Raw genomic sequence first — 13,590 nt, forward strand, 5'->3', positions numbered from 1 at the left:
ATTGCTGAGTAATATTCCATTTGGTATATGTATTTTTTGATGTCTTTCTGCTCCATGGAAATTTCAGTAATGAGTATCTTATTTCTTTGAAGCATGTATTAGATACCTGCTTTGAATATTTATATTGCTTTGGTTAAGATGATCACATTAAATAAATTGTTAATTATTTCAATGGGCATTTTTTTTTCATTTCTTTGTGTTATTTTTCATTTCTTTTGACAATGCCGTATAGCTTTCATTTTTTAGTTCTTTCATACCCTTTGTTAAGTTTCCTGCAAGGAAATTGATCCTTTTTGTAACAGTTGTGAATGAAATTATTTTCTTGATTTCTTTCTCTTCTAGCTCACTGTTTGCATACAGAGCTGCAACTTATTTCTGTAAATTGATTTTTGTTGTCTTAATTTGCTTTATTCACTCTAATTTCCATTAGACATTTTAGTGGAATCTTTAAAGTTTTCTATGCATATTGTCACATCATCTGAATGTAGGGAGAATTTCACCTTTTCTCGTTCAGTTTGGATACCCTTATATTGTTTTCATGCATTATAATGTAGCCAGGGATACCAGTGCTGAGTTGATAAAACTGAAACTCCTTGACTTATTTGATCTTAGATAAACAGCTTTCAGTCTTTCACTATTAAATATGATGTTGAGTATGGGTTTGTCATAAATGGCCTTTATTATATTGGACATATGTTCCTTCTGTCTTCAGCTTTTAAGATTTTACCTTAAATAGTTGTTAAGTCTTATAAAATATGTTATCTGAACCTAGTGCTGTGATTATATAGCTTTTAACTTTTGTTAATGTGTTGGAATTTTTGATGGCTATTTGGACTGTATCCTTGCATTTTGAAATAAGTCCCAATTGGTAATGATCCATGATCATTTTGATGAGTGGTTCAATTCAGTTTCCTAAAATTTTGTTAAGTTTTTATTTTCATCTATATTTATCAGTGCTATTAGTATTAGTTTTTTTTTTCTAATCTCTGTCTTTTTTTTTTTTTTTGGTATGTTGACATCATAGGATGCATTTAGAAGCATTCTCTTCTCAATATAATTCTCTCTTTTCTTAATACTTTGGAATAGTTTGAGAATGTGAAGAATTGAATCATCCTTACGGCATGGTAGAACTCATTAATTAAACTGTCTAGGTTCAGGTTTTTGTTTTTAAGGATGCTTCTGATTATTTTTTCAAATGCTTTGGTTATGATTGGTCTGTTCAGGCTTTCAATTTCTTCCTGAATAAGTTTTGGGGATTGTAGTTTCTAAGAATTTGTCCACTTAATCTATGTTATTGAGGACCTCCGTGATGGCACAGGGTTTTATATATATAAACCCTGTTGTTTTATATACCCTGTTGTTGAATTCTGCTTTATAGATGTTTGTAATAGTCACTTATGATCATCTCTATTCCTGAAGACCTATACCTGTTGTATTGTCTCTTCATTTTTGATTGTATGAAATTTTTTCTACCTTTTTTCTTCGTGAGTATAGCTAAAATGTTGTCCACTTTTGTCATTTTTTTAATAAAGAACCAGAGTTTGGGTTCACTGATCCTTTGAACACTCTTTTTCACTTCTATTTCATTTATCTCTTATCTAATTTCTATTATTTCTTTCCTTCTACTGGTTTTGGTTTTGTTTGTTCTTTTTTTTCTAGTGCTTTAAGATGAGAAGTATATTTTATTTATTGAACTTCCTTTTCTTTTATTATATGGGTATTTATTGCTATATAGTTCCCTTTTAGTCATGTTTTGCTGCATTTCCATTGTCCTTTTTTTCCAGACATTTTAATTTTTTCTTTGATTTCTCAATTATCCAGTGGCTATTCAGTAGTTTGCTTAATCTCTATGTATGAGAAGATTTTCTTTCATTGCTTTTATGGTGATTTCTCTTTGATACTAGTATAAGCCAAGAATATGTTATTTAAATCTTTCTGAATTAGTTGACAGTTGTTTTGTGACCACACATATGGCCTATCCTGAAGAATGACTCATTTGCTTTCAAAAAGAAAGCATATTCTGCTTTTCTGGAGTATAGTATGCTGTAAATGTCTATTAAACTCATATAGTATAATTACTCTTTAAAGCTATTTTTTCATTGTTGATTTTCTGTCTGGTTGAGATACTCATTGATAAAAGCAGAATGTTGAAGTCTCCTATTATCATTTGTGTTATTGTCAATGTCTGTTTTTTATATTTGATATTTGTCACTTTATACATTCGGGTTACCCTTTACTTGGTATGTATATATTGTATTGAGTGTTATATGTTATATATTCCTATTGTCTTATTCCTTAATCATTATGTAGTACCCATGCCTATATCTTATTTTTGGTTGGAAATACTTTTATTTGATAAAAGTATGATTACTCTTGCCTTTTCTTATACTCCCTTGCTTGTAAGATCATTTTCCAAACTTTTTTTTTTTAAAGATTTATTTAGTTATACATACAGAGCTGGGATACAGGCCAGAGGTGCAGGGTGGTGAGAGGATTCATCAGAGACAGAGTAGGGAGCAGAACAGACAGATTGACGAAGTACACTGCTGAGAGGAGCAGCGGGCGGGTCAGGAGAGGTCTGCCACGCCATGTGGTCACCTCCGGGGCAGGCGGGAATCGAACTCATGCTGCAGTGGCTTTAGCACTAAGAAGCTGTGCTTTAACCCACTGCGCCACCAGGGAGGGCCCATTTTCCAAACTTTTACTTTGAGTCTATTTCTTGGGAACTCATATGCATATTGTGGATAGAGCAGAATGTTGGTTTTTGTTTTCTGATTGTATCTATCACTTTGTGTCTTTTGATTGATGAATTTAGTCTATTTACATTTAGGGTAATTATTGTCATATGAGCATTTGCTATTGTCATTTTGGTTTTAGTTTAATGATTCTCTTAATTATTTGTTCAGTTTTTTATTTTTTATTTTTTTTTTTGGTGTAGGATTTTTACTCTTTGATTTAGATAACATGTCTTGTCAGGAAGGTCTCATGATGGTAAACTCAAACTTCTTTTTGACTGTGAAGACATTTATTTCTCCTTCGTATCTGAAGAACAACCTTACAACATTTAGGATACTTAGATTACATTTTTTAATCATTAATTATTTGGATCATTTTCTTTGCTTGTAATGTTACCTATAATAATTTTGTTGTCAACTTGATGGGATTTCCCTTTATATGATATCTGTTTCTTTCTTTCTGGCCACTTTTATTACTTTTTTCTTATATTCTTGAGTGTTTCACAGCTATGTATTTTGGTTTCATTATATTTCGATAACCATATATTGTTTTAACTTCATGAACTTGTACATTAATTCCTTCCCCTTCTCCTTCTGGAAGGAAATACAGTACTCTCCCTATGTGTGGGGAAGCAATCACCAGAGTTCAGGACAGATCTGTGCCTTTTCCTCTGCTAACTTTCCAAAATGGATACAAAATAACCTCCTGAGCAGATTAAGTTCATTTGGCTCTTTTCAGCTTCTAGCTTTGCATAGCATCAGAAGAATTTCTTTGCTTTGTTCCTGTGAGGATAATCTAAAGGAATCAAGAAAGCACTTTTCTGCTTATTTTTGTATTGTTCTTTCACTGCCCTGTCTTATTTGGTTCTCTTAAACTCTCCTATAAATGAAACTATTCAATATTTTTCTTTTTTCCTTCTGACTTATTGTCTGAGCATAATCCCTTCCAACTCAATCCATGTTTCTGTGAATGGCATGAGTTTGTCTTTTTGACTGCTGAATAGTATTCCATTGTGTGTGTATATATAAAATATATTTATATATATTATACTATATATAATGTGTATAATATAATAATAATGCATAGTATATAATATATATATATACACACATACATATATACACACACACACAATGATGTATATATAATGTGTGTGTGAATATATATAAAATAGTATTCATTGTATATATACACTATATCTTGTTTTGGGAAGTTGTGTTACTTCTAATATTTACCTATTGTAAGTAGTGCTGTGATAAGCATAGGGGTGTGTGTATCTTTTTGAATTAATGTTCTTGTGTTTACTGGGTAAATCCCTAGGAGTGGAATTGCTGGGTTGTATGGAAGCTCCATTTTTAGTAGTCTGAAGAATCTCCATACAGCTTTCTATAGTAGTTGCACCAGTTTACATTCCCACAGCAGTGTAGGAGACTTCCTTTTTCACTGTATCCTTGCTGACATTTGTTGTTAGTTTTTATTTATTTATTTATTTTTGATATGTGCCATTTTCACTGGTGTGAGGTGGTATCTCATTGTGGCTTTGATTTGCATTTCCCTGATCATGAGGGATGTTGAACATTTTTTCATATGACTTTTGGCCATTTGCAATTCATTTTTGGAGAAGTGTCTTTTAAGTTCTTCTGCTCATTTTTTTTGACTGGTTTGTTTGTTTTGTTTTTGTTGATTCTAGAGAGCTCTTTGTATATCTTTGTGATCAGACCCTTATCAGTTGTCTGGACTGCAAAGATATTTTTCCCAGTTAGTAGGATATCTCTTTGTCTTGGTTAATATCTCTTTTGCTGCACAGAAGATTTTCAGTTTGATGTAGTTCATGTGTTTGTCCTTTCCTTCATTTCCTTTGCTTTGGGTGAAGAGTTTTTAAAGATATTGTTGAGATGTATGTCTTGTAGTGTTTTACCTATGTTTTTATCTATATAGCTTATGGTTTCAGGTCTTATGCCCAAATCTTATATCCATTTTGAGTTGATTTTTATGCATGGTGTGAGGTAGTGGTCTAGTTTGATTTGTTTGTTTGTTTTTGTTAGTCCAGTTTTCCTAGCACCATTTACGAAGCAAATTTCTTTAAATTTAAAGCTTCCCTGGCCTCTGGGTTAAGTTGCAGTGCTATCATCTCTATGGCTTGAGTTGGATCCTTGTTAGGAAGCTAACCCACATGGCATTGCAGACCTCTCTTGCCTCATCTGTTTCTCTCCTTAGCAGTGTATTTCAGAAAATCCACCTGTTCTACTCCCCATTGTATCTGGTGAATCCTCTCACTCCCTGCATGTTTGGCCTACACCCCTGTTCCTCTATACAAAAATAATTACAATATAAAAAAATAATAAATGAAAATATTTAAATAATTTCCTATATATTTGAAATTACATTGAAATTCAAAAGATAAATACACATGAGAACCCAAAGTACATATTTATACAGACAAAATATCAAAGCTTATAGTATTTGCTTTAAATTTTACACTTTTTTTTAATTGCTATTTTGGCCAGTTACTTTATATAAATCCTTCCTTACAAAAAGATAATCAGGGCCCTCCCTGGTGGCGCAGCAGGCTAAAGCACTGCATTAAGAAGCTTAAGCCACTTCCCCATTAGTTCGATCCCCGCCTACCCCGGAGGTGACCGGAGGTGACCACATGGTGCGGAAGACCTCTCCTGACCCGCCCGCTGCTCCCCTCAGCAGTGTACCTTGTCGATCTGCCTGTTCTGCTCCCCAGTCTGTCCCTGGTAAATTCTCTCACCCTCTGCATCTCTGGCCTGTACCCCAGTTCTGTATGAATAAATAAATCTTAAAAAAAATAATCAAACTTTTCAAAGAGAATCTAGCCTTTCATTTTTTTCTTTTTTCCCCTTTAATTCCAAATATGCAACCTCAAAAATTTTTGCATGTAATATGCAATAAAGTAAGTTGGTAAGCATTAAATTGTAATAGTTATAAGCTTTTAATGTAGTTAAATATGGCAAAACAAATCAGTACTAGCTTCTTAATTGATTTTGATTGTATTGTGTAGACAATTTCATTGGATTATGTGTTCATTATGGACAAGAAAGCAAAATCAAAACAAACCAAACAGCCCTCCAGCATTTTCAGTCCTTATATCCATCCACACACACTCTCTAGTGTGAATATTAAAGTGAATTAATTTTGAGCCACTGACACTAATAGATGTCATTTCCTTGAGAATCTGTTTAGTTTCCCTGAAATGTGGAAATAATTTGAAAAAATATCCAATGCAATTAAACTAGTCATACAGGGAGATGCTTCAATATTTTAAAAACCATGGATCAAATATTGTCTTAAATATATTAAGACAATAAATATATTAAGACAATATTGAACCATATTTAGGTAACTGTTCAAATATTGAATAGTTTTACACATGACCATATTTTTCCCTTTTTGTGCACATTTTTACTATCTAAAAAGTAAATATCAAGCAAGATATAGATTCAAATACATCATTTCAAAGTAACATACTAGGTGTTGACACTTAAAAGTGATTTAGAGAAGATATTTTCATTCTAAATAAGAAGTTTCTTTCTTTTTTTTTTTGAAAAATTATAGTGACATCAGTGAATAATATTTGACTAATCTGATATCAGGTTAGTTGAATGTACAGAAGATAGGGTTTAATTGGAACAATAGTAAACATGTGAAATAATTTAATAGTCACAAAATTAATATAAAATTAAAATAGTACCTTTATAATGGCAAATTATAATACTATTTTAATTACTAAATTACTATATTAAAATAATTTATGATATTATCATTATTATATTCTTTTATAGGTCATGGCTCTTTATGGCTAATTGTTTGGAAGTCAGTTTCTCTCGAGTAGAACCTAAGTTGAGATTACATTTCAACTTACTTTTCTTGGAAAGTATACTTTTAGAAGAAAAAATTATATAAGGAGGTACTGGAAGCCAAATAGATTAGATAGAGATTATATGAAGATGGAAAGAAAGTATGTGCATTTATCAGAAGTCTAGCCTCAACCTGATTCTTCATGAATTTCTGGAGAGTGAATGGCATCCCTGAATTGACTCATTGAGACAAAATGGATTTGTATTCCAATACCAATTAGCAATGGGCCAAACTTCCTTGCCTCTACTTTCTCATGCTCCTGGGATGAATGAGGGCTTCCATAACCACAAAGACATGTCTAGCAGAGATATCTTCCCTTTGCCAGGACAATTTCATTTAGAAAAGGGTCATGAGCTATTGTAGCGAAAATGAGTGACCACTGACAAAGGGTTACACTGGCAGGAAGGGAATCTGGAAGGGTCATTAATGATGTCTACTGATGTAATGCAGGTCAAACACATGGTCAGTACCTTTTAGCCTTCTCTCATGGTCTTATATTTCTTATTGCTTGATGAATTTTCCTATGTGTGTATTAGTTTTCAAACTACATCTAGTCTTGATGTTTACAGTTTGAAATAAGTTTATCATTATTTTGGATACTTGGTTCAGCACAATAGGTAGTTCATTAATTATTATAGTTTAATGAAAAGTAAGTTTAAGCTTTACCAATTATATTTATTCATCAAAAACATAGGGAGAGAGAATTTTTAGTTGCTTCTAGGAAAATTATTTTTCTTAATCTTGCTGTGAGGCCAAGTTTCTCTTAAAAAGGAATTTTTAGTGAATGCAAAGGATGCACAATGGGCTAAAACCTAGGAAAACTGATGTATTATCTGGCATTCTTTTTTATATCCTCACATAGCAAATCAACCATTTCAAAATTACTGAGACCTGATGGTTACATTGAATTGTTATGAAATAAACAGCCTATATTTTTATAAAAGCTTTTCTTGTTGAAACTTATGTTCATTCTTTCATTACAGTCTATCCTTTAGCCCACAGGGAATATCAGCAAATGGTCTTAATTTGAGCTGATTTATTGTTAATTTCCTTTCTCTGGAAATATTTGGAAACCCTGAAAATATAAAAAATAAAACTCATAAAGTCACACAGAAGTCTGATGACTCCAAAATTTACATTGTCAACATTGGGAGTCAATGAATTAAGCTTTCCTGATGAAGATTCAGAACAAGTTTATAAATATTCCATCATTCTTAAATAATCAGGGCTTCCTCTTCCCTATTTTCCTGTTTCTTTGTAAGAAAAAGAGATCTTTTCCCAAAAAAAGAGAAAAAATAGGGCATTTTGATAGAATTTTATGCTATTCCTTGATGAATCATGCCATAAAACTAGATAAATGTTTACAGTTCTATACCAAATATTCCCAGTCTGCTGTATGCTATACTAAACCAAAACCTTCACACCAAATCATGATATAATTCCAAAGGGAAATATTGCTGCATTGCTCATGGGACAGTCAGCCCTAACTCCCCAACCCCCCCCCCCAAACTTGAGCATGTATTCGGTGTGAGGACCAGGACATTGCTTCCTACCCTGTCAAACTGGTAGATGAAATGAAGGAAGAGACTCACAGAGGCTGCTACAATGTGGCTGTTTATCATTTTAATACATTTCTTTTTCCTATGGATAGGTATGTCATTGTTTTTCAGGATGATGCATTGTCATTATTATTGCATAGACATATTTTACTACCAAACAACCATTTGGAATTCGAAATCCATGTTCTGCTACATTTATTTTGCTCATGTTCATTTACTCTCACCTCAACTATTATGGGGAGATTTTATCTAATCATATTTCATTTTTGATGAAAGACGTTTTGCATTAGAAATGGCAAAGAAAGTAATTAGCACTGGGCAAAGAGCAATTCAACATGTAAAGCTGTTATGAGTGACAGTTCTAGACAAATTCTATGGGCACATGTTATTGAATGCATGGAGCTTCTAAGATGGAATCAAGTTAATTTTATAAACTCTTGTGCATATTATGGATAGAAATAAGCTTTTCATTTTGGTAAAACAAAGCAAATATTTTATTTTAAAACATTTATTGGTTTTACTATCTGAACAGTGATCTTGAGGTGAAATTTAATCCATGTCTTTCGCAAAACAGCAAAGTATTTGCACCCTATACCACCTAGGAGTTCCTTTTTTTATAACTTTAGTTAGAAAGCTTCAAACTTCTCAAGATAAGGGCCCAAATTTTTATTTCTTTAACTTCACCCCAGTATCTACTATGTTAACTATGCTTATACTAACCTTTTATTGATATGAATTGATTTTGAGGTGCATATGCTTTATCACTATTGTAGTATTTGCATGATCAGAATGTTGGAATAAGTTAGTCAACATGTGTTCAAAATCAGAATGCAAAGTATCAAGAAATCCAATCTTTTAAAGTTGATAGTTGATTTCAAAGGCATCACCTAACACTGGTTCCTGGTGATAGACTGAGACCATAGCATTGTTTAACAAGAATTTTTTTATTGATACATCAGTTAATATTAACTATGGTGTTTTCTTTCTCAGGCTCACAAGTTATGTTTATATCCAAAAGGGTCATATGTATATTTTTATGTATGAATGCAGAAATGTCTACAGCCATGTAAACATCACAAACTTTACACAGAATTGAATTGAAACACTTCAAATATTTTTTTGTTAAAAATTCCTACATACTGGAGTTAGCAGTTCTTTCTAAGAGAAAACTTCATTTAAATTGCAGAAGAGCATTTTCATTTTCATACCAGTTAAAAAATAAGAAGACACGGGCCCTCCCTGGTGGCACAGCGGATTAAAGCACAGCATTGAGAAGCTAAAGCCACTTCAGCATGAGTTCGATTCCCTCCTGCCCAGGAGGTGACCACATGGTGTGGCAGACCTCTCATGAACCCCCCGCTGCTCACCTCAGCAGTGTACTTCGTCCATCTGCCTGTTCTGCTCCCCACTCTGTCTCTGGTGAATCCTCTCACCGCCCCTGCACCTCTGGCCTGTACCCCACCTCTGTATAGATAAATAAATCTTTAAAAAAAAAATAAGAAGACATGACTAATGGATTAAATTTTGTCCTCTTGAGGTTAACACCATCATTTTGTTGAACAGTGCTTGCCATTTTGGCATTGCTACACTTGTTTGGTAGAAGGAAAGGAAAATGACCATTAGTTTAATTCCTAAATGTCAACATTTTTGGACAAAGCATAGTCTTAATAACTTTTTCCCCAAGTCTGCATCCCAAACAAATGCTGCATCTCAGGAAATAATGCTGAAATCAGTAGTCTGCATGTTTGGGAATCAGGTTTATATTAATGTAATCTGACTGGCCTGGCAATAATTTCTAAAATAATATTCATTTTATTCAAATTAAAGTTGATTTTCACCATTTTTATCTTATAATAAAGATTAATGACTTCAGTTATCATAATAATAGCCTATTTGAATTGTGGACGTGACTTTTTTTGACCTAAGAATATCTGCTCCTCTGATTATGTCAGCTTCTGATATCAGTTTGACCTGGAAACTGTGAATGATAATTGCATGACCATGTTAGTGTAACAATGGCCTAGACAATTTTAGAATTTGAAAAAAACTGCCTTTTTTAGTCTGGAATGATAGCTGACAAAGGAACTGGACCAAGTGACCAGTCACAGGCTCATGTTCTTGTTATCAGTTTTCATGCGGGAGCTTCCCCTGTAGGTGGTGCATCTTGCCTTGCCACACTGGGCTCTCTATCATGGGGCCTGCACACCAGTCACATGGCTCATCTATTCATCTACTCACACTAAAGGTTTTTTCCATCAGATACATTTTTACATGGTCTCTGTTTCAAGGACATAACATTCTATTTTGAAATAATTATAGATTCACTTGGCAAAATTGTACCGGGAAGTCCCATCTTTCACCCAGTTTCTCCCAGTGATAACATCTTGTTGAATTATGATACAATATCAAAGTCAAGAAAAAAACATTGATACAATCCACAGAACTTACTCAGATTTCATATTTTTTTTTAAAGATTTATTTATTTATGCATTCAGAACTGGGGTACAGGCCAGAGGTGCAGGTGCAGTGAGAGGATTCACCAGAGACAGAGTGGGGAGCAGAACAGGCAGATGGACGAAGTACACTGCTGAGGGGAGCAGTGGGCATGTCAGGAGAGGTCTGCCACGCCATGTAGTCACCTCCAGGGCAGGGATTGAACTCATGCTGAAGTGGCTTTAGCTTCTTAGTGCTGTTCTCTAGCCACTGTACCACCAGGGAGGGCCCCAGATTTCATTATTTTGACACGTATTCCTTTATGTGTGCCTGAATTTTTTTTAATGCAATTGAATTGCATATGTAGGTTTGTAAAATCACCATGACAACCCAGATGCAAAACTACTCCACCACCCCAAGACTGGCTCATGCTACCCTTTATATACCCATGAAGGAGCTTCCCTTCCTCTCCAGTCCTCATGCTTAGAACTCAGTAATGCTATAAATGTACAAAAGCATTTCTACAGAGTGCCCAAAAGTTGTAGCTTGTACAGTAAGTGCATGTTTAGTTTCAGAAGAAACTTCCATATTATTTTTTAGAGCAACTGTGCCATTTACCATTTACCACCAGCAACTTGAATTACTTGGTTTATCTGTATTTTCACCTGCATTTCACATTGATCTATATATATATAACTTTATCCATCCTGATAGCTATATGGTGATAATCTCATAGCTTAAATTTGCCTTTTCCTACTGTCTAGAGATTTTGAATGTTTGTCTATGTCCATATTTGCTATGTCTCTTCCTGTCCTTAGTCTACTTTCTAACTGAACTTTATTTTTTTTAACTGTTGAGTTTTGAGAGCTCTATATGAATAATGTATACAAGCCTTGTATCAGATAAGTTTTATCCCAGATTGTAGTTTCTTTATGTGCCTTATTAACAGAACAGAATTTTGAATTTTGTAGTCCAGTATATAAATTTTTCCTCTTATAATTGTGCTTTTGATATCATTTTAAAAATTCTGACCAGTAATAATTTTGAAGTATTTTCTCCTTTGCTGTCTTTTAAAAGTCTTATAATATTATAAAACTTTTAATACTTAAGTCTATGATCCATTTTGAATTTGTTTTAACTCTATAAGGCATAAGTTTAGGTCAAGTTCTCTATTACCTTTTGTCCACAGATGTCTAAATCCCCTAGTATCATTTACTAAAAAGACTGCTTTCTAAATTAATTTGGTTTGCACCTTTGTAAAGTTCACTTGGAAATATCTGTGTGGATCTATGTCTGAGTTCTCTAATTCTGTTCTTTTAACCTCTTCTTGTCACATGGTCTTGAATATTGAATTTTTGTTCAACCTTAATATTGAAAAAATATTTTAGGAAATGTATGCTCTTTGTTTTTTTCACAAGTATTTATAATAAGAATGCCTATCATGGGGCCCTCCCTGGTGGCTCAGCGGGTTAAAGCACAGCACTAAGAAGCTAAAGCCACTTCCGCATGAGTTTGATTCCCGCCTGCCCCTGAGACGACCACATGGCCTGGCAGACCTCCTCTGACCCGCCCGCTGCTCCCTCAGCAGTGTACTTCCTCGATCTGCCTGTTCTGCTCCCCGCTCTGTCTCTGGTGAATCCTCTCACCCTCCGCATCTCTGGCATGTACCCCAGTTCTGTATGAATAAATAAATCTTTTAAAAAAAAAGAATGTATCATGACAAAAAAAACTTTGCCAAATATTTATTGAGGCTGCATTAAACCTAAAGATGAAATTCAGGAAATTTCACATTTTTACTCTATTGTAATTTTCATTTCATGAACACAATCCATGTCTCTGTTTATATAGATTTTTGATTTTCTTCACTAGTATTTTGTATTCAGCATAATGATGCTGTATATATTTTATCAGTTTCATGCAAAGTATTTCACTTACATGTGATAATGTGTTTTAAAATTTGACTTTCATATGTGCAATGTTAATATACAAAATGTAAATGGTCTGTTGTGTTGACCTTGCATCCTGCAGCTCAGAATTAATTTCATAGGTGTAGGGGCATTTTGCATATTCTTGGTATTTTCTATGCAGAAAATTATGCAACCTGCAGATAAGACAGTCTTAATTGTTGAGATTATATAACTGTGCTTTTATATTTATAGCAAATACTTGCTAAATTTGAAATTATTCATCATTATATTTTGCTTCCTACTCTATGAATGCATCAATGATTTTCTAAAATAACTCTTAATGTTAGTTCTCAAACTGTAGTTGGGCACTCCTTGAATCTTTAAATCACTTTCAGCAGATGCACAGGGTCAAATTTTGCTCAAAATTATACTAAGATATTATTTGTCGTTTTCATGAATATACAGTTCAGTTTTCCAGAGGCTATATGATGTATGATATTGTAACAGACTTTGGGATCCAACAATCTTCCATGATGGCATACATTGAAGCTATTTATAAAGATGCAAAATAAGATTACTAACTTTTGTTTTGAAAATGCTGTTATTTTTTACAGAAATGGTTTGTGAATTTTAAAATGTATGCATTTATTATTTTAAAAAAATGAATTATTAAATAAATACACTAGAAAAAATAAAACAATTGCTAGCATAAAATATTCTTAGATTTAACTCTCATAAAGAAAAGTTGATGAGGGTTTAACAATTTTCAAGAGTTTAAAAACGTTCTGAGATGAAGATGTCTGAGGATATGTGATTTAGTTCAATCTTATTTAAATGAGTTCCGTGGGTAACCAACTTACCATGTAGCACATTTCCTGTTAAATAAATATAGATTGATTTTAGGAAAACATTGCATTATCTTGCTAGCTTGTTTACATAAGAGGGACACTTTGCCAACTTTATAACTCTTTCTTTAAAGGCAAACTCACATGAAAGTTCAATATTTAAAATTGACAACAACAAGGACAGAGCTTGGAGTTTATACTGTTTGAATCTCTGTCCTGACCCCA

This window comes from Condylura cristata, unplaced genomic scaffold (assembly GCF_000260355.1).
Source record: "Condylura cristata isolate star-nosed mole 26May11 unplaced genomic scaffold, ConCri1.0 scaffold00014, whole genome shotgun sequence".
Taxonomy (NCBI): Eukaryota; Metazoa; Chordata; class Mammalia; order Eulipotyphla; family Talpidae; genus Condylura; species Condylura cristata.